The following is a 27,543-nucleotide window of genomic DNA, read 5'->3' on the forward strand; positions in this document are numbered from 1 at the left end:
AACTGTCAATGTTTGTTACATGTACTATTTCAAATGCATAGTATTCCCTTATCATCCTTTTGTTGGCTGCAGAATCTGTAGTGCTAGCTCCATTTTATTTGTAATATGTGTCTTTTCTCTTTTTAATCTTTGTCAGTCTTGCTAGAGATTTTGTTGGTTTTATTGATCTTTTCAGAGAATTACTTCTGCATTCGATTGATTTTTCTCTATTGTTTTTCTGTTTTCAATTTCACTGATTTCTTCTCTTCTCTTTAGTATTTCCTTCCTTAGGCTTGCTTTGAGTTGATTTTGCTCTTCTTTTTCTAGACTGTTGAGGCAAGTGCTTGTATTATCAATTCGAGATTTTTCTTTGTATATAATTATGCATTTAACACTGTAAATTTCACTTTCAGCACAGCTATAGTGCTAATGTGTTGTGTTTTCACTTTGTTCAGTTTAATATATTTTTAAAAATTTCCCTTGAGACTTCCTCTTTGACGTGGATTATTTAAGAGTGAGGAGCGTATTGCTTAACTTCCAAGTGTTTGGAGATTTTCCTATTTTTGATTTCTAGTTTGATTACCCTGTGGTCAAAGAATGATGCTTGATTTTTTTGGCTGTGCTGCATGGCTTGTGGGATCTTAGTTCCCTGACCAGGGATCAAACCCACACCCTTGGCAGTGAAAGCGTGGACTGCTAACCACTGGACTGTTGGGGAATTCCCTGCCTGATTTCAATTTTTAAAAATTTGTCGAGGTTTGTTTTATGGCCCAGAATATGGTCTATTTTGGAATATATTCTTTGGGAACTTGAAAAAAATATGTATTCTGCTGTTGCATGGAATATTCTATGAATGAGTAGATCATGTTGATTGATAAGTTTTTGAGTTCTATATCCTTGCTGATTTTCTATCTAGTTGTTCTGGTAATTGTTGAGAAAGGAGTGTTGAAGTCTTTAACTATTGTGAATTTGTCTATTTCTCCTTTCAGTTTCATCATTTTTGCATCACATATTTTGAACTTTATTATTTGGTGTATCTAAATTTAGGACTGCTATATCTGCTTGGTGGATTGACCCCTTTATTATCATATAATGTCTCTAGTAATTTTCTTTGCTCTGAAGACTTATCTGATATTCATATAGCCACTACTGCTTTTTAAATGAATGTTTTCATGGTATCCCTTTTTCCATCCTTTTACTTTCAACATGCTTATATTGCTATGTTTAAAATGAGTTTCTTAACACAACATAAAACAACTATAGCCCAATAAAAAAAGAAAAAGTAAAAAAAAGAAAATAAAGTGAGTTTCTCATAGACATCATATAGTTATGTCATGATTTTTAATCCACTCTGCCAACTGGTGCCTTTTAATTATTGTATTTAAACCATTTCCATGTAATTATTGATATGTTAGGACTTAAAACTGCCATTTTATTTTTTGTTTTCTGTTCTCTCTGCTTTTTGTTTCTGTTTTCTTTTTCCTACCCTCCTGGGTGTTACTTGAACATTGTTTAGACTTCATTTTAATTTATCTATAGTGTTTTGGTGATATCTGTTTGTATAACATTTTAAATGGTTGCTCTAGGTATTACATTATGTATACCTAATGTTACCATTTGCTAGTATTGTCCTTTTACTATTTCAAATGAAGTGTAGAAACCTTACCCCTGTTACTTTCCTTTACCCTTGCTTCCTTATAATTGTCTTAACTATTTCCTCCACATACATTTAGAACCATGTCAGACAGTGTAATATTTTTTGCTTCAACTCTCAAACATAATTTAGAAAACTGAAGAGCAGAAGGAAAGTCTATTGTATTTACCCATATTTTTGGTCCTTGTATTTCCAAGGTTCCTACTATTATCATTTCCTTTTTGTTTAGAGAACTTTCTTTAGCTATTCTTTTAGGGTAGGTATGCTGGTGACAGATTCTCATAGTTTTCATTCATCTGGGAATGTACTGTCTTTCTCTTCCTTCCTAAAGGTTATTTTTGCTAGATATAGGATTCCGAGTTGACAGTTCTTTCTTCCAGCACTTGAAAAATGTTGTGCCACTTCCTTCTGGCCTCTGTGGTTTCAAATAAGCAATACACTTTCATTCAAATAGTTCGTTCCTATGGATGGCATGTCATTTCTCTCTTACTGCTTTTAAGAGTTTTTCTTTGTCTTTCATTTTCAGAGGTTTGACTATAATGTGTTTTGGTATGGATTTCTTTGGATTTCCTTATTTGGGATTTTCTCCCAAACTGAATCTGTAGGTTTATGTTTTCTGCCAAATTTGGGAAGTTTTCACCATTATTTCTTTGAGTCCTTTCTCAGCCCCTTCCTCTTTCTCCTCCCTTTTTAGAATTCTGATGACACAAATGTTCAATCTGTTGTTATCATCCCACGAGTCCCTGAGGCTATGTTCATTTCTTAAAAGTATGTATTTCTTTCTGGTTGTTCAGGTTGGGTGATTTCTATCATTCTATCTTCTATTTCACTGATTCTTTCCTCGGTCCCTTTCATTCTGCTCCTGAGCCCATTCACTGAGTTTTTTATTTTGGTTACTGTATTTTTCATTTCTAAAATTTCCATTTCACTCTTCTTTATATCTTCTATTTCTTTGTTGAGGCTTTCAATTTTTTTCATTTGTTTCAAGTGTGTTAATTATTGCTCATTGAACATTTTTGTGATAGATAATTTAAAATGTTTGTCAGATAATTCTGTCATCTCAATGTCGGCATCTATTAATTGTCTTTTTTATTCCATTTGAGATCTTCCTGTTTCTTAGTATGACAGATGACTTTCTAACAAAATCTGGACATTTGGGTAGCATTTTGTTATGAGACCTTGGATCTTAATTAAACCTACTGTATCAGCTGGATTCGTGAAGCCCTGCTCCAGCAGGGAAATGGCAGCAGAACACTGAGACAGCCAAGTGAGGCTGGAAGTTCAGGTTTCCCACTTGGCCTCTATTGACATTGAAGAGGAGGCTCTTTATTACTGCCTTTCAGGGGTGGAAATTCTGGCTCCCCATTTGGCCTCCACTGACACCTGCCTGGCTGGAAGGGGTTGGAGTGCCTTGTTATTGCTCCCCAGACAGCCTCAACTGACACCCAGTGGCCTCCTCACTGCTGGGCAGTGGTGAGGATCCTGACTCATCAGTAGGCCTCCTCTGATCCATGCCACTGGGGATGTCAGGGGGCACTAAGTGGAGATGGAAGTCCAGGCTCCCATGTGACCTCCCATGATACTGCTAGAGTGGGGGCTCATTACTGGCTGATGGGAATGCAAGTCCAGGTTCTCTACTTGGCCTTCTCAGATGCAACCCTGGCAGGGGTGTTGGGGTGCCTGGTGAGGGTGGAAGTCTAGCTCCCCACTCAGCCTTGGCTGGCATGGGTGGGGTTGGGAACCACAGGTTTTTCTGTGGTATTTGCCTAGAGTATAGCTGTTTCTGTCTGAACATTTACTATCTTGCTTGGCTCCCCCTCTCCTAGTCCTTTGGCTAGAGACAGCAGGCTTTTGTCGGAGCTTTTTTTTTTTTTTTTTAACAGCTTTATTGGGGTATAATTGCTTTACAATGGTGTGTTAGTTTCTGCTTTATAACAAAGTGAATCAGTTATACATATACATATGTTCCCACCTCTCTTCCCTCTTGCGTCTCCCTCCCTCCCACCCTCCCTATCCCACCCCTGTCAGAGCTTTTTAAATATCTGCACTTATTTATTGAGTAGCTGGCTTCCTTAGCTATTGTGCAAGTCTGAGATATATGAGGCAAACAGAAAATCCAGGGTACTCACGACCATATCATTCCTTGCATCTTGAGGTCCCCAGCCATTGGGCCTTCCTTTCTCCACCTTTCTGATTATTCCTATGATTGTCTTACATATAACATTTTACTTAGCAGGAGGACTAGAGAAAAGTACATCCTCCCCACCTTCCCAGAAGCAGAAGCCCAGGGCTTTAAAAATACATCTCCACAAAACTAATGTGAGGTATGAGCTATAGCTACTATTTCTACTTAATATTTTATTATAGGGATTCTCTTTAGGCTATAAGTCCCTGAAAAGCACCACTTTTAATTGTTGTATAACATAGCATTGCTTCAATGGCCTTTTTGTGACATTTAGTCTGTTTTCAGTTTTTCACTAGTGTAGATAACATTAAGTAAACATATTTTCCTGATAACTGTCCAATTCTCTGATTATTTTCTTAGGATATATTTCTAGAAGGGGAGTTGCTAGATCAGAAGGCGGAAAAAAATTAAAAGACCCTTGATATATATTTGTTTCCAGAACAGTTGTACTGATTTTGACTCCTAGAAGCAGACCATGAGCATGCCAGACTTACTATACTCTAACGCTGAATATTATCAGTTAGGAAAATTTGCTGATTTAAAAGGAAGAAAGAGTATTTTAAAATTTTACACAGGATTTCTTTGATTAATAGTGAGGTTGAACTTCATTACAATACTAGTTCAATAACTTCACCAACAACATGGAAGCTTAAAAAATAAATCATGTTCTGATTTAAAGCTTGATAATATTATTATGGTATGATATGGTATCATAATATCATGATAATATATCATAATATTATAATATTACATGAATCTCCATATGTGATAAAATTGCAGAGAACCATATACCCACATAGAAACATATACAAAGGAGCACATATAAAGCAGGTGAAATCTGAATAAGATCTGTGGATTGTACCCATGTTAATTTCTTGATTTTGATATTGTACTGTAGTTATATACATTGTTACTAGTAGAGGAAACTGGCTGATGGCATCTCTCTGAACTATTATGTAAACATTGATGATCGGTATCTTCTGTTTTATTTTCACAAACATTATTCTTTTGGTGTGTCTGAACCAGTCTGGTTCTTAAATTAGTTTCTTTCAAAGTTTCTCTGTTTAGATCAGGGACAAGGGAAGCCTCTATTCTCTTGTCACACCCGAAATCTGATATGGGGACTTGTCTCTGGTCACGCGGAGGCCTCACTCCTATTGGGCATATCAGATGTCCGGCCAGGACATTGCTTCATGCCTTGTTCCTGATTCATACTTGAACCTGGAGTTGCTACTTTCCACTTCACTATGCTGCTGGGTAGGACATTGTGTCTCCACCCATTTAACCCCAAATGAAAATGGTGTCTGTTCTGTCTTTTGTTTTTCCTAGAAGGAGCTCTTATAATTGTCCACAGATCCTATGACACTGGGGACTTATGAAGAGTACTGACAGGGTGGTCTCTGATCAAAAGTAAGAATAGGCACATAAAATGATTGAGTTTTAGAATAGTAAATAATTCTCCAAAGACTATAATAATAGTAAAAACGTTTCAACTAAAAAGAGATCAATGTGTAAGAATATTCCTAGGCTGTCAGGATCTTTCTTGTCAGGCAGGACCAGGGTCAGGACTTAAAAGACTGTTTTTGAATTATATCTGTTTTTGAATTATATCTGCTCCCATCATAATAAAACTCCAAATACAACTTTCACAGTTATGATTTGGGTCATATAAAACATATTCACTTAGACATTAAAGTTAGTGTGCTCTGTAGTTATATTCCCAAAGGACAGAATTGACAAAATATTTTATCCAAGAGAGGTGAGGCTTTGAAAATAGGCTTGTGTGTCCAGATCAGAGAGGGTTATTGTTTCACTCGACCTTGGATTAGTAGGAGGGAGTTTGAAGTGCCACATCCAGTTTGTGACATCACACTTTAATGTGGCAAGAATATACTAGCAGTTTCTCAAGTGTGGGTCCTAGGCCACCTGCATCAGGAAGGGAGCCCTAAACATTCTGATTCAGGTCCCATTCTAGATATTTGACTACAACAGAACATGGGGGTGGGGTGTGGCTGGCAGGCTTCCTCTCATCTTTACAAGCATTCCAGGTGATTATTAGGTCGCTGAAGTTTGACGCCAAAACAGAGCTCCTAGGGTTTTGAGAGACCCTAGGAGCCATGTCATCTGACTTTCAAAGGGAACTGTAGCTATTTGGTTTGGAGAAGAGCAGGTTTGGAGAGGGATTGATAACTGCCTTCATTTTTTAAGAATTGTCACAGAGACTTATTCTCACTACTCCTAGGATCAGTAAATGTGAGTTATATGGAGGCAAATTTCATCCCAATGAACAAACAAAAATTTTCAGTCAAAGGCTACAGAATCCTGTGGAATGGAACAAGGGTCTACATCTCTAAAACATTTTCAAAGAATCTGTGATCCTATGTCATTTAATTGGTTCTTCTGCCTTTGGAAGAACGTGTGTTCCAAAAATCTACAGAATTCACATCTTCTCTTGTTAACCCTTGGTTACCAGTGTGTTAACTGCTCTCTCTTTTCAGGTGCTTTTTAAAGATGAGACCTAAATCCCTCTTGATACGTTGAGCCTCCTTCGGACCCCAAACCTCTATCTAAAGCTGAATTTGAAAAGTTTCCAGGCATCACAGTGTCATGGATGCTTTCTGTTTTCCTTCTGCTTCTTAAATGACAGCCCTACTCAGCAGAAAAGCACCACTGATGATGAAGCCTCATTCTTCTTCTCCAATTTATAATCCCCCACACCATTAACCCCTCAGTTTGCTTTTGAATAATATCTGTAGTTATTTCTGTCTACTCTTCCACTTTTCTGAGATAAGTTTGATGTGTTGTTTTGAGTAAATGTCTGAACTCTGAGGCCCAGGATTACCCTTGGACTGCTTGACTGGCCTCTGTGAACTTAGTGCACCTCTTACTCATTCCACCTGTGTCTTTGAAGATTACCAGCTTGTTCAGGGTCAGGATGGTGTATATGCACTCACACACTCCGTGTGTGTGTGTGTGTGTGTGTGTCTGTGTAGTGTGATAGAGAACTGATTGACAACAATGGTCTCCAAGATCCTCCTCTTTCCAAGTGTCCTAGAAGATGGGGCAAAAAGCATGGTGAGAGAGGGATGTTGCACTTTCCAAGTTAATACTGTTACTATTCATCAGAAGGGCAGATTATGGGAGAGGACAGAGCCCATACTTAGCCAGAATTTTTAAAAAGGAATCGACATTTTCAAGTGAAGAAAGTGTGTACGTTCCCTGATAGGGGAATCTTTTTCCTGGCAGGTGACATTTTGTAGCTTCCTGTAGGAATGCCTGAATGTCTCTGCTATTATCTGTTTTTACTACCAACAATTCTGACACCAAATGTGTAGGTTTTCCACACCAAGCAATTCTCCAATTCTCTGTGGACTCCAATAGGGCTGTCCTACAATTTAATTCAATGTGACAATAACTACCCAGAGTTAGAGAACCCTGAGGTTAAGGACTCAGTCCCATAACACTACCCCTCACTTCAGAAGCCAATTGCACGTAGTGGGCCCCCAGGTAACCCAGACTCCTGTCTGACTTGGCTACAAATTGGAGGTTCCCCTGAGCCCCTCCTCAGGCTCGACAATTTGCTATAACAGCTCAGAGGACTAAGGAGAACATTTTACTTACTATTACTGGTTTATTATAAAGGATATTTTGCAGGATGCAAATGAACAGCCAGATGAAGAAGTATACAGGGTGAGATTGAAAGGGCGCAGGGGCTTCTGTCCTCATGGAATTTGGGATATGCCCCCTTCTTGGCACATGAATGCATTCACCAACCCAGAAGCTCTCTAAACGCTGTTGGTTAGGGTTTCTATGGAGGTTCTATTGTGTAGGTATGACTGATTGAAACATTGGCCATTGGTGATTACTCAATTTCCAGTCCCTCTCTTTGCCTTGGAGGTCAGGGGTGGGGCTGAAAGTTCCAACCTTCTAATCACACTATTGGTTACTCTGGTTACCAGCCCCATCCTGAAACTATCTAGCAGTCTGCTGAGTGTCACCTCATTAGCATAAACTCAGGTGGGGTTGAAAGGGGCTTATTATGAACAGCAAAAGACACTCCTCTCACCCCATGACTTAGGAAATTAGAAGGGTTTTAGAAACTCTGTGCCAGTAATCAGGGATGAAGTCCAAATATCTATCTCTTATTATGTCACAATATCACAATCCTATTTATTCTTGATCATTTAAATTTTCCCTTTCTTAAAAGTAGGGTAAATAATAGCCATGATAACTTACTACAGGGGAAGGTGATTGACTAATGAAGTTAAACTTATTTGATGTTCTTGATTACTTTGGAAGAGAAAGCCTTATTAGCGTTAAAACTATTAATTATCCTTTTTCTAATGATTTTTTTTTCTAGATGATTATAAGTAAATTCTGGGACTTGAATCTCCTTTCCCTCATTTTACAAATTAAATACTACCTCTATGTCTCCTGTAGAGAGCTACCAATTTTGGAGTCCTTGCTGAGGTGGGGGTCACTCACTACAGGTCACCTGGTCATTACATCTAACACCGTAAGCGCTTTCCGTCCAGCAAGTGTGTTCACAGTTCACGTTGTCTCCCTGGATCTTCTAGAACCTAACGAAGCAGGCTGAAGATTAGTGGGGCTCTGGGGTTTGCTGCTTAGTGATTCTGCTGTTCAGTGAGCAGGAAATCCTCGTCCCAATTTAGCTTGCCTGTGCTTTTGTGGCCTTCCCCCCTCCGCACCTGCTGTGGAGAGGGAGGCTGTCTGCTGTGCCCCATTGTCTCCCCCACCCCTAGACCCTCTTATCAGCAGTAACTGAGTTTGCGCCACAGAGGGGTCCTCTCCTCGGAACAGTAGCATCGTAAGGTTCTATGAGACTATCTTGAAAAGGGTCTCAGTGATGGGTTCTTTCTTCTTCTCCTTCTGCGTTTTGTTCATTTTCTGTAGGGTGAAGAAAGTGAAAATGAAAAGTAATAAAAATCTTATTGATTTGATCATTTTTCATTTATAATCAAAGAGTGTGTGGCACATGGTAGATGGCCAATAAATATCTGCTGAACAAATGAATGAATGACAACCCTTGACATCCATACTGGAAGGCGGTGTGCATAGTTGTAAAAAGTCTGAGCTCTGGAGCCAGACTACCTGGGTCTGAGTGTCAGAGATTCTGACATCAGTAGCTGGGAGGACTTAGGCAAAATACTTAATTTCTCTATCTCAGTTTTCTTATCTGTAACATAGGAATAAAATAGTCTTCACTTTGTAAATCTGTTGCGAGGATTAAATGAGTTAATAAATATAAAGGGCAAAGAATAGTGTTAAAGTGAACTTCCATATATAATCTCATTTTATCTTAACAGCCACTTGATAGTGTAACAGGAAACATCTATTTCTGAATCTTAAAAGTTCAAAGGACTGGTAAGTAGTAGAGAGGTGTCTAAAATTCACTTCTGATTCCAAAGTCTAGTTTTCTAGATTAGAGTTATTTGTTTAGTTTTGAAGATGATTAAAAGACAAAAAAAAAAAAAAGCGAATAGCTTTGATGTTGGTAAAGGTTACACATCTTACATAAGGACAAACTCCTTTCTGTAGTTGAATGAGATGAGAAGAGGTTGTATGAAGTACCAAGGATGAGAACAGCCCGCTGCTCTTATCAAAACCCCTCAGTGCCTCCAGGGAAGAGGGAAAGAAGCAGTTTAGAAGAACCCAGGAAAAGGATCCATCAATTCAATTTAAAACTACATAATGCCTTCTTTATTCTTTAGTGTTAGCACTGAGAGTTTGCTGAAAAATGGCTTTGCTCTAAAATGGCCTAATTTTTCCTTTTAATTTGCATTTCCTTCCTGCCCAGATGCTACTGGCAGCGGCCCAGAAGCAGTTCCACTAAAACTGTGCTCCAGCACCTCGATGTGGATCTCGGAACTCTCCTTTTACATTTGGTTCTTTGCATAATTTGTCAAACTTTGCAAGTTGCACAGCAAAACTCTGCCAACAAAGAACAGGAAGTTTGGGCTGCCCTTCTGGGTTTACTGTTATCATATTGGTTTTTCAGCAACTGGAATCAAGCCCTGATGAAAATATTTAACACATTAACAGTTTGGAATTGTGCTCAAGGCTGTGGGCAGTGAATATAAAAAAACTGAGCAACAAGGGGACTTGGGCACATTATTTATACATTTGGTGAGCTCATTCACTCGCCCAGGGAAATCAGGCACACGGCCTCCAGCCCAAGGTTAATTTTATTTTCTTCTCAGCCAGGAACAGGGTATACTATTACACAGAGAGAGGAATGAGGACTCTTTAATTGGCAGAAAGGAACTTCTGCTGCATAAGGAGATATTCCAATTGCTGGAGGTCAATAGAGTAGGATTTTAAAATCCTGCTGTGTTCACAGTTTAATATGAAATCCTCCAAAAATTGCTTGGATTCAATAACCCTGCATTAACTGTTTAGAAACAGAAGAGGGCACCTCATCATGTCTTTTGTCAGATTTATTTATTTTTTTTAAGAATGAAAAGGAAACTGGTCTTTGAATGAAAATGAACAGCGTTTCCTTTTTGGGATGAATGAATGAAAATATTATGTTAATGTTTTCAAAAGCTGGAATGTGACTAAAAATGCCGTATTTGCCTTCTAGCTGAAGACTAGTCATAATAAGCTTTTCATATTATAAAGTAGCTGTCAAATACAATGCATTTAGACTTAAAGCAAAGTATCACATAATACCCTTCTCCCACACTGGCTTGGTAGCCCTCATTAGGTCACCTCCTCTGTCCCCTTAATTTCTCATGTTCAGATTCCAGTTTTTCTCAAAACTTTCTAAGGGTCAGTGAGTCTTCTAAAATTGTATGCAAAATGCGTGTCTGTGTATTTTTATTCTGAGGGAGATTTGTAGTTTTAAACATACTGTCTACTTTCTTTCACAGATTATGCCCCTAGGAAGTTTCCATGTTTAATTCTACTTTATACTAATTGGTTCTTTACTCTACGTTCTGTGTGTATTTAAAGGCTCAGTTTATGATATCCTGGACAAAGCCTGTTATAAGAAACACCACTGAACTGAAAAGCTCAGGATTTTCCTAATAATTTAAACCATACCATTATGGAATACAGCAACAAGTCTTTTGAAGGTCTTTGGTATTCTTCGTATTAAGTTCTAGTCAGAGCCGAAAGGGAACTTTTCTTGTTTTTTCTTTTTTTTTTTCATGCATACATGTTCAATTTATTTTCAACAAATGTGCCAAGGTACTTTAATAGAGAAATAAAAGTGATTTCAAAGATGGTACTGCAACAATTGGATATCTAAAGAAACAAACTTTAAACACTTCTATATATCATTTATAAATATTATTTGAAAATAGTAATGTCTTTTGGAAAAATTGAAAATTATTTTTAGCAGCACACTTGCTGGGGTACTTCAATATGAAAGAAAACTTCAGATCATCTGTAATTTTTTTTAAAAAGTCAGAGGTATGTGTAGAATCTAAGGCATTCACTAAAAGGCTACTTTTGGAAAGTATAAATTATCAAGCTAACAGAACCACAAAATAATGAAATGTAATGTAAAACAAGGCAAAAAGTGAGAATATAAAAACATCTCAGAAAAGAAAATAATTAGAAAACACATGATAAGTTACTTTCATAGAAAATTGTAAAATTAATTTCCTTAAAAGGGAACTTTTCTATCTAATCTGGTCACTTCACTCACTGGTGTCAGAGAGGAACAATGTTCTATGCAGGGTTACACAGGCAGTGCGTGTTGTGTAAGCATTCAGGATTACAGCCCATTCTTTTACCTTTTAGTTCACTGTTCTTTTCCCTCAGTCTTGCTTGGTCCAAAGCTTGCATTGATCCAAAAATACATGGGACCCTTAAATTGCTCTGCTCATGCATATATATTGTTTGTCTGTGTTTTATAGTGTTGTGGGTAGTTTGATTCTCTAGGTGAACACTTTGCAGAAAAATATATTTTGCCTCTTTTCCAGGAGTCCAAATTGTTTCACCTGGCAGTGCTTAATTCAGTTTTATGAAATAATTAATTTAGTGAGGGCAAAGTGAGTTTGAAAGCAGGGAGGAGCTGTTGGACAGATGGAGTAGGAAAAGTTAGCTCCAGATTTGACCCCTGGACTTTTAAAATACTTATTGTATGGTCAGAACCTGGTATTCATTGCTTTATTAACATCTTCATCAGTGGCCCCATTTGAAACTTGAAACTGGCCCTTGGTAGTGTCCTCTCTATTTCTATGAGAGCGTCTAGAACACCCAAGTTGGTCATTTTCTGAGAACCATTAAACTTGCAAGAAAAAAAAATTCCTTGTCATGTGAGACGCATCATTCCTGAAGCTGACCCTCTATCCCTGAGCTCCAGGATTGGGGTAAAGATGAGGAATGTTTGTAGCACACATTAATTGGTAATTAAAAAAAATCTTTTACATTTTGATGTAGCTATTTTGATTTGGTTGATCAAATCCACCAACATAATGTCTAGTTTTGCCCTGGGAGTCTCCAGTGGACATCATAAATTATTCTGAAGTTGAAAGTAGAGCCTTTGGAAACCAGAATGGCCTAGGATGGGTCCTTCCTGGGACTACAGATTTCATAGTTAGGGCTCTAGTTAGGGCTGAAGTGCAGGGATCTCCCTGTATTGCTGGGCAATGTTTAAGCGAATAGGTTGCTTCCAGGATAGATAATTAAGACTCACTCTGTGTTATTCAGTGGTATTCATGCCCTTATATTTTCCCCTTACTGCATTAATGGAATGCATGTATTGGAATCTAACAGCTGCCTTTGATCTATTTTTGTTAAATTATAAATGATGCTTTGTGCATTCCTTTGAATTAGGTACATTTTTACTTTCTTTCCTTTCCTTGCCTCAGATTACCATAAATCTCTAACTGTCCAAGCAGTGGTTCTGAGGACAATGGGAAGGAAGTTGAGTTGTAAGCACCTCCTTTCAGAAAGGAAAAATTCAGAGGTAGAGTAGGGAGCTCAAGGGAATTGTACTTAGATGAGACATTAATATTTGTAGAACTTCAACTTTTTGTTGAAGACATAATTGTTATTATTTTTAAACAAGTTACTTAAAAAAATAACCAACTAGGAATATGTAGGCAAAGTGAGTAATTTGGAGATTTGATGTAGATATTTAGACATTTCAGGATCCAAGCTCTACTAGTTGCTTTGAAAGGTTAAAAAAAATTAAGACCTGAATTAATTATCCAGGCAAATTAACTGTCTACATTAGTTCAATTTATTAGATAATTGCTTTGTTCTCTAACCAATTTTAATTGTGTAGACATAATTTCATAAAAATGTTTATATGTGTCCTGGGGATAGATTAGTTTTACAAAGCATGATTGTTTCCACTGACACTCGACAATGTGGGAGTGCTTATAGGGGTGGCTGCTTTTCTATAAGAATAATAGCAAAGATGTATATAGCATTTACCTCTTACGAGGCACAGTTCTGAGCACTTAATTTCACCCTCAAATGACCTTACAAGGTGGATGCTATTATTTTCCCCATTTTACAGGCAGGACAACTGAATCTCAGAGACTTTAAGTAATTTGCCCAAGGTCACAAAATCTATAGTGGCAAAGTCAGGATTTGCACTCAAATAATCTGGCTCTAGGATCTAGGCATGTAACCACTATACTATGCAATCAATTGATTTTTGGACAGCTTCTGGACTACCTTCTGGCGTAGGCCAACCTGATAAGCAAGAACCCCACAATCTTGAATTATTTTTATTTCAAGAGATTATTTGGTTTTAATCTAGGAACAAAAAGGGAAGATCACAAATTCAAATGCCTATAGGGGTTAGACAAAGGGCATTAAGTGAAGAGAACTGGGTGAAGGATAATCAAATAGCCCTCTTAGTTTCTATTTTGTCTTCCCTTTTTTTTTTTTTTTTTGCGGTACGTGGGCGTCTCACTGTTGTGGCCTCTCCCGTTGCGGAGCACAGGCTCCAGATGCGCAGGCTCAGCGGCCATGGCTCACGGGCCCAGCCGCTCCGCGGCACGTGGGATCTTCCCAGACCATGGCACGAACCCGTGTCCCCTGCATCGGCAGGCGGACTCTCAACCACTGCGCCACCAGGGAAGCCCTGTCTTCCCATTTTTAATACAGACATTTTTACAAAAAATATTTCTCTACCATAAAAAGAAAAATAACGCAAGTGAAGTGATTGATGGCAGCTGACTTTGGTTCTCGATGTCAGGGAAACTACCGGGACAGGTGGAGGTTGCAACATATTGGAGACTGCTTGCCCTTTTTTCAAAATAAAAGCAGGTGCTCATTTTTTATGTGAAATATGAGGATTTTTAATTATTAGCTCAATACTTTAAAATGTATTATAAGAGCTAAATAAAACCTCTGTTTCAGCCAGAGTTTACTAGTTTGTAGCCTCTGAAATAAAGACTATCTTGCAGTTATGTTTATGGGCATGTGCAGGTGAAAGAATAGATGGAAAAATAGATCCAGTTACTTTGTACCTTAATAGCCCCAAAGTCAATAATGAACGATTGCATTTATCACCTTTTAACTGGACTATATTATAAATAGGAGTGGTTTTCAATGATCTGGCTTCCTAGTCAGAAAGAAGAGCTATGGAAACTTCATAATAACAGGTTTATAGATTTATAAAACTAAAACAAACCTTCATAAATATTTAAAATGCATCAGTATGGTCCCTGGACAATGACAATAGGTGAGAATTTTTTGACTATGTATACAGAGTAACCTACAATTGCTGTAGCAATTTGCATCTTGATGGATGGATTATTTTATCTAGATCTTGAACTCTTCCTTTCATCTATAAAATATAGGCTTAGGCAATAATACTCTTTTCTTTTACTATTGAGATATTGAGAAATGTAGACAATAAATATGCTTGAAGGGAAAAAGAAACTATTGTCTGTTCCCGCTCCGTCTAGTCCCATCCCAACTGTGCAGAGAGAGCATTTCTGGAGACTTCTCTGCCTCTCTCCTCTCACTACTGAGAGTACAGTTGCAATGTGGCAATGGCTCTATTTTTTTTAATTAATTAATATGTATTTATTTATCTATCTATCTATCTATCTATCTATTTATTTATTTATGGCTGCGTTGGATCTTCATTGCTACGCATGGGCTTTCTCTAGTTGTGACGAGTGGGGGCTACTCTTCGCTGTTGTGCGTGGGCTTCTCATTGCGGTGGCTTCTCTTGTTGCGGAGCACGGGCTCTAGGTACGCGGGCTTCAGTAGCTGTGGTGCACAGGCTTAGTTGCTCTGAGGTATGTGGGATCTTCCTGGACCAGGGCTCAAACCCATGTCCCCTGCACTGGCAGCTGGATTCTTAATCAGTGCCCCAAGAGGGAAGCCCAATGTCTCTATTTTTAGTTAATATTGAGGGATTAGAGCAGTAGAGTAAGGAGCATAGCAAATCCTCTTCTCAGAAAGCAATGATAAAACTGGATAACACTACCAAAAACAACCATTTCAGAGATCTGTAAATTGACTTAGGGCATACAACAAATTGATAAGTATTTATTTTACAACAACTGCTGAACCTCGGGTACAAGCAATGAGTCTGTGCTGTATTAACCTGGGCTGCTTCCATTCCACCTCCCACAGTTCTAGCATGTGATAGTTTGGTCAGGGTGGAGCAAACCATGAAAAAAGAGCAGGTTAGCCACTAGAGGGGCCTGACTTGATTTGGAGAGGAGAGTGGGAAACCCCATGCCCTCAATTATTGTCAGAAATGACAAATAAACAGGGAAGGTTAATGATGCAGCTAGCCTGATGTTGTGCTCCTAGTTGGAATAAACAAGAAACCAACAGACTAGTGAGAAAATTACTAGGGAGATAAAGGGAATGAGGCGGTTCACAGTGGGTCTTGGTAAACTCCCACTTATTCTTGGTGGTCTGGAAGATGGCCTACATGCCCAAGGCTTTGCACATGCTCAAGAATTCTTCACAAACCCCTGGATGAACTTGAGGCCTGCAGCCGAGAAGTAAAAGCTAGAACAGGCTTGTAAACAATGTGCTTTGTGTAGTGAGCTGAATAATGTCTCCCGCAAAGGATAAGTCCAAGTTCTAACCCCAGGTACCTGTCAATGTGACCTTAGGAAAGGTCACAAAATGTGATATTTGGAAATAGGGTCTTTGCAGATGTAATTAAGTTAAGGTCCTTGAGATGAGATAATCCTGGATTTAACATGGGTCCTTAATCAATGACTAGTTTCCTTATAAGAGAAGGGAGGGGGGAGTTAAGATAGACACAAAGGAGGAACATGGAGAAGGCCATGTTAAGATGGAAGCAGAGATAGGAATGATGCACCTACAAGTCAAGGAGCACCAAGAATTGCCTGTACCTTCCACAGTCTAGGAGAGAAGCATGGAATAAATTCTCCCCCTAAGGAACCCATCCTTCTGACATCTTGATTTTAGGTATCTGGTCTCCAGAACTATAAGAGAATAAACTCCCATTGTTATAAGCCACCAAGTTTGTGGTAATTTGTTACAGCAGCCCTAAGTAACTGATATACTTAGTGTTGGGAATGTACAATGAATATGTTAACTTCCCATAGTGGAAAGAGGGGGAATGTTGGGCTCAGACAGACCTGCTGTGTCTGCTTTCTGGCTCCACCAATTATTAGTTCTGATCATGAACATTTAACCTCTGTGAACCTGTTTCCTTGTCTGTAAAATGGGCTTCCTTGCAGGAGTTTTCCCCCCAATCCAGGCTATAATAAACTCTTATTCTCTGGGCAAATTCTCCCTTAGCCCTTTGTGTGAATTTGCACAAATTTGATTCCATCAGACTGAAAGTTCTCTAAGGTCACAGAATGGTTACATTGCCTGTAACATGACAATTATAATCATTCCATGCTTATAAGGGTGGTGTGATGTGAAAAGTAAATCTGGTACTTGGTAGCAGTGGTACCTGTGATTATTATTTATGTCTGTCTTCAAGGTTTGTATTCCCCTTTTTCATTTTTAGCTACACATTTGTATATCCCTCAGGAAAAAGGCAGAATTTGAACTGACCTTTGAGCAATGTGTAGGCCTTAGGCTGGTGGAGAGGTTCAGGGAGGATGCTCCAGGTGAAAGAAACAATAGGAAACACCATGGTCTGCTCACAGGACGCTAGGAGCCTACTGGCCTGGAGGGGAAACTTTGCCCTGCATGAAACGGTGCCAAAGATACTCTTAGCTGTACTATCAGTCCATTCTCCCTTAAAGTATGGTATGCAACTTTACGATATAGGATCCGTGTTTGTGCACATGTGCTTCATGTTTATTAAACTTCTTAGTTCACATACATGCCCTAATGTGTTTGTGGCCTAGAGTCATATGTGGTAAAACTAAATGAGATTATAGCTCTCCAAACAAGACCAGCTGTCCGAATCTGGGATTATTTCCAGCTATAAATAGTGACTGGGCACAGAATTAACTAGCAAAATTAAGGGGTAGAGGGCTTGGGTATTTGGGGAAAAGAAAGAGTGCCAAGAAATCCAAATGTTATAAATTAACCCTCCAGGAGCAAGAGCAGTAGAGAGTTATAGGCAACTGCAACTGAGGGTAATAAAACTTGTCAGGAAAGGAAATGTATGAATTGGTAAAGAGAAAAATACAGGGTGTTTTGACAGGCTAAACTCCCTCTTAACCAGAACTGTGCCCCCTCCTTTTAAAAGTAATTTAAAAGATTCCAGTCTTTAAGGAAATTATTTACAGAAAAATGTGAATCTTTAAGTTTCTAAAACAACTGCAAAAATAAAATTAACATTTAAAAGGGTTTTTTTTTGGTGAATGTCATAAAATGCTATATGTGCTCTCTTAGAAAGCATCATATATTGTTAAAATCTCTGGAATCATGTAAAATTACCAGTATAATTAGAAAGCTCTTCCCTTCATTATTATTTTGGTAAGAAATTAGTACATATGTAATACATATAAGTGTATATAAGTGGCAGAAAAATTTAGAAGCTCTAGCTGAGAGTAAATTTGTCAAAATTACTCATTTCCCACCACCCAAAGATAATAGCATAAATGTTACAATGTGGATCTTCCTATATATATTATATGTACCATGCTGAAGTTGGCTTCTACACTATTATGAAATTCTTGAGGTTAGTTGGAATATTGCATAGTGATCAGTTTCAGTCACCCTTAGAGGGGCTTAATTTTTGTAGACATGGATGTATTTCTTTACGTTTCTCAAATATATTACTTGTTGTGAACAAGGGTTTATTTATGTCCATCAGTCTGTTTGTCTAGCTAGCTGGTTAGCTTCTCTGGATCTGACCCCTTCCTATATTTGGGGAATTCCTGTGGCAAAGCTTGCCTTCCATGCTAGAAGCTGAAAAGGCCAGATGCGTGTTCTTCAACCTGCCATGTAGCTAGGGCTTAGGTGCCGGGCTTCACCTTGACTGTTCTTTGGATCTTGCAGCAAATAACCAAGGCCAGTAGAGAATCCAGTCTAGGGTGGTGGCAGCAGCATGCAGGGTCTAGAGTGTGGGGACTGCTGTGGTGTTGTCGCCACCAGTCTGGTCCAGGACCTCATTTTTGTTTTGGTCTTGGCTGCTGTCAAACTCCCCTTGTTTCTATTTTCCTACCCCCTTTTTTCCATATTTTCTGGTGATTCTAGAAACTACCCAGAAAGCCTTAATTTTTTTTTTTGTCCTTCTTAAATCAGCTGAAGTCTTTTGTTACTTGCAACTAAGAACTCAGATTGACAGAGTGCTGCTCTCAGTTCCACTCAGAAAATGGAAGGCCTAATTGTGTTCAGTAGCATACGAACCATCTAGATTTTAACCATCTCCAGGGAGCCTAGAAATTTAGACTAGAAAGAATTTTGGATATGGTCTTGTCATTTGTGTATATTGAGGGATTAGTTTCCCTTAATGGAAAGAGCTAAAAGGTCTGGGTTCAGGTCCTCAATGTCACTTGCTAGCTATAGGATATTGGGAAAATCAGGTAATTCTCTAGGGTATATATGTATGTGTATGTGTGTATATATATGTATATAACCTTTAAAGTGAGGGAGTTAGACTTGAATTTCCTCCAGATTTGGGATTCTATGACTTTTAAGCAGACCCAGAAACTTTAGATTTCAGATCATAACTCCTAATTCTGAATTCTCAGTCCCACTAAATACACGACGCTGAATAAGTATAAATAATAATTAAAACATCAAGGAGGTATACAGGGAGTACATCTATATCCTTCTTTTGAAAGTTTAAACTCATTTGACCTTTTGATGAATTTAGTAGCAGCACAGATATCCAGATGGAATCATTTATATGGATGAAGGGGCACTGTGTGTCCATGTTCACAGCTGAAGACATGAATTAATCCTTCACAATTATAAATTATTAGTTTCCTCTGTTATTGCTTCTCAACTCATAAAAGAAAGTTCTTAAATGTTAATACTGTGTGTGTTAAGTATGATGTCTTTTCCCAATAGCATTCAAGGACCCAAAAGTCTTATCTGAGGTGAAGCTTTAAAGATTAAAACTGGACATAGTTGACCTGTATGTTCATGGTAAGACACAAGTCAGTAAACTTCACACTGTCCAGTTGACGTTTGGAAAATGAATACTTCAGTCTGCTTCCTGTGATGCAGACCCAGCAGCGGCAGCAGTATGAATACCCGTAGTATTTTAGTGCTCGTAAGGATCTGGTCCAACTTCTGTATTTTACAGATGAGAAAAAAGAGGCTGATAGATTAAGTGACTTGTCCAAGATCACGTCACTACCTTCAAGCTGAGTTGTAGATTTGAGACTAGAAACCAGAACTTACACCATAAGTAATATGATGGCTGAGATGGTGTTTCTCTTGATCACTGTTGAGACCCAGAGTCTTGTACGTAGTGGGCACTCAATCATTAAATGTGACTATAAGTCAATTCCAGCACAGTGGAATTTTTGCTATGACATGTGTACTGAGGAATCTGAAAAAATATTCAAAGATTTAATTTTTTAAAAAACAGGACTGAATATTTTAATGCCGGGAGCCCGTGATTTATTTTAGTACTTAGGTTTAGATTCAAGTTGTGCAAATCCATGACTGTTACTACTATGTGGAAATACTTGATAATTGACCCAGTGTCTTTCATTCTGAAAGCGCGGGTTGGTATAGGATGGTGGTGACATTGCTTTTTCTTTAAATAGTTTATCAGAATATTGATGTAGAGCAGATGGTGGGCCCATTTAACCTGTGCTCTGATTAATAGGCCATTATTACTCTATCAAGGTATTTGATATATACTCAGCATGGCTCAGTGATGGTGCTCCCTTCCCTGCTGTGTAAGGATTATTTGGGTAAGTTTTATATTTTGTTGTTGTTGTTGTTTTAAAATTAATTAATAAATTTTTTTTTGGCTATGTTGGGTCTTCGTTGCTGTGCACGGGCTCTCTCTAGTTTCAGTGAGCTGGGGTTACTCTTCATTGTGGTGCACGGGCTTCTCATTGTGGTGACTTCTCTTGTTGCAGAGCATGGCTCTAGGCGCACAGCCTTCAGTAGTTGCAGCACTTGGGCTCAGTAGTTGCTGCTCGAGGGCTCTAGGGCACAGGCTCAGTAGTTGTGGTGCACGGGCTTAGCTGCTCCGTGGCATGTGGGATCTTCCCAGACCAGAGGTCGAACCCGTGTCGCCTGCATTGGCAGGTGGATTCTTAATCACTGTGCCACCAGGGAAGCCCTTGGGTAAGGTTTTGATTTGAAATAGTTACAGTGTATTAAATAATACTGGCACTTATTTGAATGTGACTAAAGCAGAATAGAAAATCTTCTCCAACAGCATATAATGACTTAGTTAAAATGTAGTTCATCACATGAGACTGCTGTGTTCTGACAATAATGCCCCAATTGAGTTAAAATAAAGGGGAGCAGAGATAAAATCCCACTGAGGATGAGTTCAGAAATATGTGTCTAGATTAATTTTGGAATCTTGGTAATTAAGACACAGCTAATCTGATTTCTTAAATCTCCTCTGCCTCCTTCCACACTTCACTGTCATCTCTTCCCAAGTGATGGCTCCTGTTTCATTTTCTGCGTTAGTGTGCCGACATTTTCTTCATCTCCAGTGAGAAGTGGTTGGACTTCTTTTCATACATAAAAAAGCAGTCTTTTACATCTTAAGGTTTGCAGTTAGTCCTCTGGAGTTAGAAGATCTTCCTGAGTAAGATAAAAATGTATATTCTTCAATAGTTATAGATCTGGAGTTTCCATATGGGGGCTATTTCCTGGCAAAAGAGAAGTGGCTTTGAATACATAACAGAAGAAGGTACTCTGCTCTGAGACTTTTTGTTGTGGGATTACCTTTCATAGAATTTAGACTGTGGCTGGAAAGTTTCTAGGGTCTGTGTTCTACAGAGTACTGTGAACATTATTTATACATTGATGTTAGTTAAAAGACAGGAGATTAACAGAAATGACCTGGGATATATAGTTACCACTATGAAAGGAGGTAAAAGGAAGTGGGATTTTTAACTGCTATAAAAGAATCACATTGTACGCAATGAATTTCAACAAACATTCTATTATCTAACATGCTAATTACTCCATTGCTCCATTATCTGATACTTCTGTGCAGATACAGTGCAGAAAAATTTAAGATAATAATAATGATCTGAGGAACTGTGAGATCACTGTCTTATTTCAAACAAATGGGTTTTCAAACCAAGAAAATTAGTGGAAACCTTTTAAAAATGAAATGAGAAAAAATGCCTGGAACTGCCTAAGAGGCAAAAGACAATTGTTTCCTGGTGTGTGAGGAGAGGGGATTCAGAACACCGCCTAAACCAGCTCCAGAGAGGGGCACGGGCTGTGGCTATCCGTGTGGACACCAGAGACGGGCATGAAACGCTAAGGCTGCTGCTGCAGCCACCAAGAAGCCTGTGTGCAAGCACAGGTCACTATCCACACCTCCCCTCCCAGGAGGCTGTGCAGCCAGCCACTGCCAGGGTCCCATGATCCAGGGACAACTCCCCGGGAGAATGCACGGCGCACCTCAGGCTGGTGCAATGTCATGCTGGCCTCTGCCGCTGCAGGCTCTCCCCGCACTCCGTACCCCTCCCTCCCCCCGGCCTGAGTGAGCCAGAGCTCCCTAATCAGCTGCTCCTTTAAGCCTGTCCTGTCTGAGCAGGAACAGATGCCCTCAGGTGACCTACATGCAGAAGCAGGGCCAAATCCAAACTGAACCCCAGGAGCTGTGTGAACAAAGAAGAGAAAGGGAAATTTCTCCTAGCAGCCTCAGGAGCAGCGGATTAAATCTCCACAGTCAACTTGATGTACCCTGCATTGGTGGAATACCTGAATAGACAACAAGTCATCCCAAAATTGAGGCGGTGGACTTTGGGAGCAACTGTAGAGTTGGGGTTTGCTTTCTGCATCTAATTTGTTTCTGGTTTTATGTTTATCTTAGCTTAGTATTCAGAGCTTATTATCATTGATAGATTTGTTTACTGATTTGGTTGCTTTCTTCCTTTTTCTGTTACATATATATATTTTTTTCCTTTTTCTCTTTTTGTGACTGTGTATGTGTATGCTTCTTTGTGTGATTTTGTCTGTATAGCTTTGCTTTTACCATTTGTCCTAGGGTTCTGTCGGTTCATTTTTTTGTTTTTGTTTTTAGTATAGTTTTTAGGACTTGTTATCATTGGTGGATTTGTTTCATGGTTTGGTTGCTCTCTTCTTTCTTTCTTTTTAATTACTTTTTTATTTTTAACAATTAAAAAAATTTATTTTAATAACTTTATTTTATTTTATTCTTTCTTTCTTTCTTTCTTTTTTTCTCCCTTTTTTTTGAGCTGTGTGGCTGCAGGGTCTAGGTGCTCTGGCCGGGTGTCAGGCCTGAGCCTCTGAGGTGGGAGAGCCAAATTCAGGACATTGGTCCATCAGAGACCTCCCGGCTCCACATAATAGCAAATGGTGAAAGCTCTTTCAGAGATCTCCAACTCAACACTAAGACCCAGCTCCACTCAATGACCAACAAGCTACACTGCTGGACAACCTATGCCAAACAACTATCAAGACAGGAATACACCCCCACCCACTAGTAGAGAGGCTGCCTAAAATCATAATAAGGTCACAGACACCCCAAAACACACTGCCAGATGTGGCTCTACACAAAAGAAAGACAAGATACAGCCTTATCCACCAGAACACAGGAACCAGTCCCCTCCATCAGGAAGCCTACACAACCCACTGAACCAACCCTACCCACAGGAAGTAGACACCAAAACAATGGGAAAGACACACCTGCAGCCTGCAGAAAGCAGACGCCAGACACAGTAAGTTAAGCAAAATGAGAAGACAGAGAAATACACAGCAGATGAAGGAGCAAGGTAAAAACCTACCAGACCAAACATATGAAGAGGAAATAGGCAGTCTACCTGAAAAAGAATTCAGAGCAATGATAGTAAAGATGATCCAAAATCATGGAAACAGAATGGAGAAAATACAAGAAACGTTTTAACAAGGACTTAGAAGAACTAAAGAGCAAAAAAACAATGATGAACAACACAATAAATGAAATGAAAAATTCTCTAGAAGGAATCAATAGCAGAATACCTGACACAGAAGAATGGAGAAGTGACCTGGAAGATAAAATAGTGGAAATAACTACCACAGAGCAGAATAAAGAAAAAAGAATGAAAAGAATTGAGGACAGTCTAAGAGACTGTCTGGGACAACATTAAATGCAGCAACATTTGAATTATAGGGGTCCCAGAAGAAGAATAGAAAAAGAAAGGGACTGAGAAAATATTTGAAGAGATTATACTTGAAAATTTCCCTAATATGGGAAAGGAAATCGTCAATCAAGTCCAAGAAGTGCAGAGAGTCCCATACTGGATAAATCCAAGGAGAAACATGCCAAGACACATATTAATCAAACTATCAAAAATTCAATACAAAGAAAAAGTATTAAAAGCAGCAAGGGGAAGGCAACAAATAACATATAAGGGAATACCCATAAGGTTAACAGCTGATCTTTCAGCAGAAACTCTGCAAGCCAGAAGGGACTGGCAGGACATATTAAAAGTGATGAAAGTGAAAAACTACAAACAAGATTGCTCTACCCAGCAAGGATCTCATTTAGATTTGATGGAGAAATTAAAAACTTTACAGACAAGCAAAAGCTAAGAGAATTCAGCACCACCAAACCAGCTTTACAACAAATGCTAAAGGAACTTCTCTAGGCAGGAAACACAAGACAAGGAAAAGACCTATAATAACAAATCCAAAACAATTAAGGAAATGGTAATAGGAACATACATATGGATAACTACCATAAATGTAAATGGATTAAATGTTCCCACCAAAAGACATAGACTGGATGAATGGATACAAAAATAAGACCCATATATATGCTGTCTACAAGAGAACCACTTCAGACCTAGGGACACATACAGACTGAGAGTGAGGGGATGGGAAAAGATATTCCATGCAAATGGAAATCAAAAGAAAGCTGGAGTAGCAATTCTCATATCAGACAAAATAGATTTTAAAATAAAGACTATTACAAGAGAAAAAGAAGGACACTACATAATGATCAAGGGGTCAATCCTACAAGAAGATATAACAATTGTAAATATTTATGCACCCAAAATAGGAGCACCTCAATACATAAGGCAAATGCTAAGAGCCATAAAATGGGATATTGACAGTAACACAATCATAGTAGGGGACTTTAACACCCCACTTCCACCAATGGACAGATCATCCAAAATGAAAATAAATAAGGAAACACAAGTTTTAAATGATACATCAAACAAGATGGACTTAATTGATATTTATAGGACATTCCATACAAAAACAACAGAATACACTTTCTTCTCAAGTGCTCATGGAATATTCTCCAGGATATATCATATCTTGGGTCATAAATCAAGCCTTGGTAAATTTAAGAATATTGAAATTTTATCAAGTATCTTTGCCGACCACAACACTATTAGACTAGACATCAATTACAGGAAAAAATCTGTAAAACATACAAACACATGGAGGCTAAACATTACAGTACTTAAAAACCAAGAATTACTGAAGAAATCAAAGAGGAAATTAAAAATACTTAGAAACAAATGACAATAAAAACATGATGAACAAAAACCTATGGGATGCAGGAAAAGCAGTTCTAAGAGGGAAGTTTATAGCAATACAATCCCACCACAAGAAACAGGAAACATCCCAAATAAACAACCTAACCTAAAGCAATTAGAGACAGAAGAACAAAAAAAACCCCAAAGTTAGCAGAAGGAAAAAAATCATGAAAATCAGATCAGAAATAAATGAAAAAGAAATGAAGGAAATGATAACAAAGATCAATAAAACTAAAAGCTCGTTCTTTGAGAAGATAAACAAAATTAATAAACCATTAGCCAGACTCATCAAGAAAAAGAGGGAGAGGACTCTAATCAATAAAATTAGAAATGAAAAAGGAAAGGTTACGACAGACACCACAGAAATACAAAGCATCCTAAGAGACTACTACCAGCAACTCTATGCCAAAAAAATGGACAACCTGGAAGAAATGGACAAATTCTTAGAAAAGCACAACCTTCTGAGACTGAACCAGGAAGAAATAGAAAATATGAACAGACCAATCACAAGCACTGAAATTGAGACTCTGATTACAAATCTTCCAACAAACAAAAGCCCAGGACCTGTTGACTTGACAGGTGAATTCTATCAAACCTTTAGAGAAGAGGTAACACCTATCCTTCTCTAACTCTTCCAAAATACAGCAGAAAAGAACACTCCTAAACTCATTCTATGAGGCCACCATCACCCTGATACCAAAATGAGACAAAGATGTCACGAAGAAAGAAAACTACAGGCCAGTATCAATCAGGAATATAGATGCAAAAATCCTCAACAAAATACTAGCGAACAGAATCTAACAGCACATTAAAAGGATCATACACCATGATCAAGTGGGATTTATCCCAGGAATGCAAGGATTCTTCGATATACGCAAATCAATCAATGTGATAAACCATATGAACGAATTGAAGGAGAAAAACCATATGATCATCTAAATAGATGCAGAGAAAACTTTTGAAAAAATTCAAAACCCATTTATGATAAAAGCTCTCCAGAAAGTAGGCACAGATGGAACTGCCTCAACATAATAAAGTCCATATGTGACAAACCCACAGCCAACATCGTTCTCAATGGTGAAAAACTAAAAGCATTTCCAGTAAGATCAGGAACAAGACAAGGTTGCCCACTCTCACCACTATTATTCAACATAGTTTTGGAAGTTTTAGCCACAGCAATCAGAGAAGAAAAAGAAAGAAAAGGAATCCAAATTGGAAAAGAACAAGTAAAACTGTCACTCTTTGCAGATGACATGATACTATACATAAAGAACCCTAAAGATGCTACCAGAAAGCTGCTAGAGCTAATCAGTGAATGTGGTAAAGTAGCAGGATACAAAATTAATGCACAGAAATCTCTTGCATTCCTATACACAAAAAACGAAAAATCGGAAAGAGAAATTAAGGAAACACTCCCATTTACCATTGCAACAAAAAGAATAAAATACCTAGGAATAAACTTACCTAAGGAGACAAAAAAACTGTATGCAGAAAACTATAAGACACTGATGAAAGAAATTGAAGATGATACAAACAGATGGAGAGATATACCATGTTCTTGGATTGGAAGAATCAACATTGTGAAAATGACTATACTACCCAAAGCAATCTACAGATTCAGTGCAATCCCTATGAAACTACCAAGGGCATTTTTCACAGAACTAGAACAAAAAATTGCACAATTTGTATGGAAACACAAAAGATCCCAAGTAGCCAAAGCAATCTTGAGAAAGAAAAACGGAGCTGGAGGAATCAGGCTCCCTGACTTCAGACTATACTACAAAGCTAAAGTAATCAAGACAGTATGGTACTGGCACAAAAACAGAAATATAGATCAATGGAACAGGGTAGAAAGCCCAGAGATAAACCCACGCACATATGGTCACCTTATCTTTGATAAAGGTGGCAGGAATGTACAGTGGAGAAAGGACAGCGTCTTCAATAAGTGGTGCTGGGGAAACTGGACAGCTACATGTAAAAGTATGAGATTAGATCACTCCCTAACACCATACACAAAAATAAGCTCAAAATGGATTAAAGACCTAAATGTAAGGCCAGAAACTATCAAACTCTTAGAGGAAAACATAGGCAGAACACTCTATGACATAAATCACAGCAAGATCCTTTCTGACCCACCTCCTAGAGGAATGGAAATAAAAACAAAAATAAACAAATGGGACCTAATGAAACTTCAAAGCTTTTGCACAGCAAAGGAAACCATAAACAAGACCAAAAGACAACCCTCAGAATGGGAGAAAATATTTGCAAATGAAGCACTGACAAAGGATTAATCTCCAGAATTTACAAGCAGCACACGCAGCTCAATAACAAAAAAACAAACAACCCAATCCAAAAATGGGCAGAAGACCTAAATAGACATTTCTCCAAAGAAGATATACAGACTGCCAACAAACACATGAAAGAATGCTCAACATCATTAATCATTAGAGAAATGCAAATCAAAACTCCAATGAGATATTATCTCACACCAGTCAGAATGGCCATCATCAAAAAATCTAGAAACAATAAATGCTGGAGAGGGTGTGGAGAAAAGGGAACACTCTTGCACTGCTGGTGGGAATGTGAATTGGTACAGCCACTATGGAGAACAGTATGGAGGTTCCTTAAAAAACTACAAATAGAACTACCATATGACCCAGCAATCCCACTACTGG

The sequence above is a fragment of the Globicephala melas genome, chromosome 4 (genome assembly GCF_963455315.2).
Source record: "Globicephala melas chromosome 4, mGloMel1.2, whole genome shotgun sequence".
Classification (NCBI taxonomy): Eukaryota; Metazoa; Chordata; class Mammalia; order Artiodactyla; family Delphinidae; genus Globicephala; species Globicephala melas.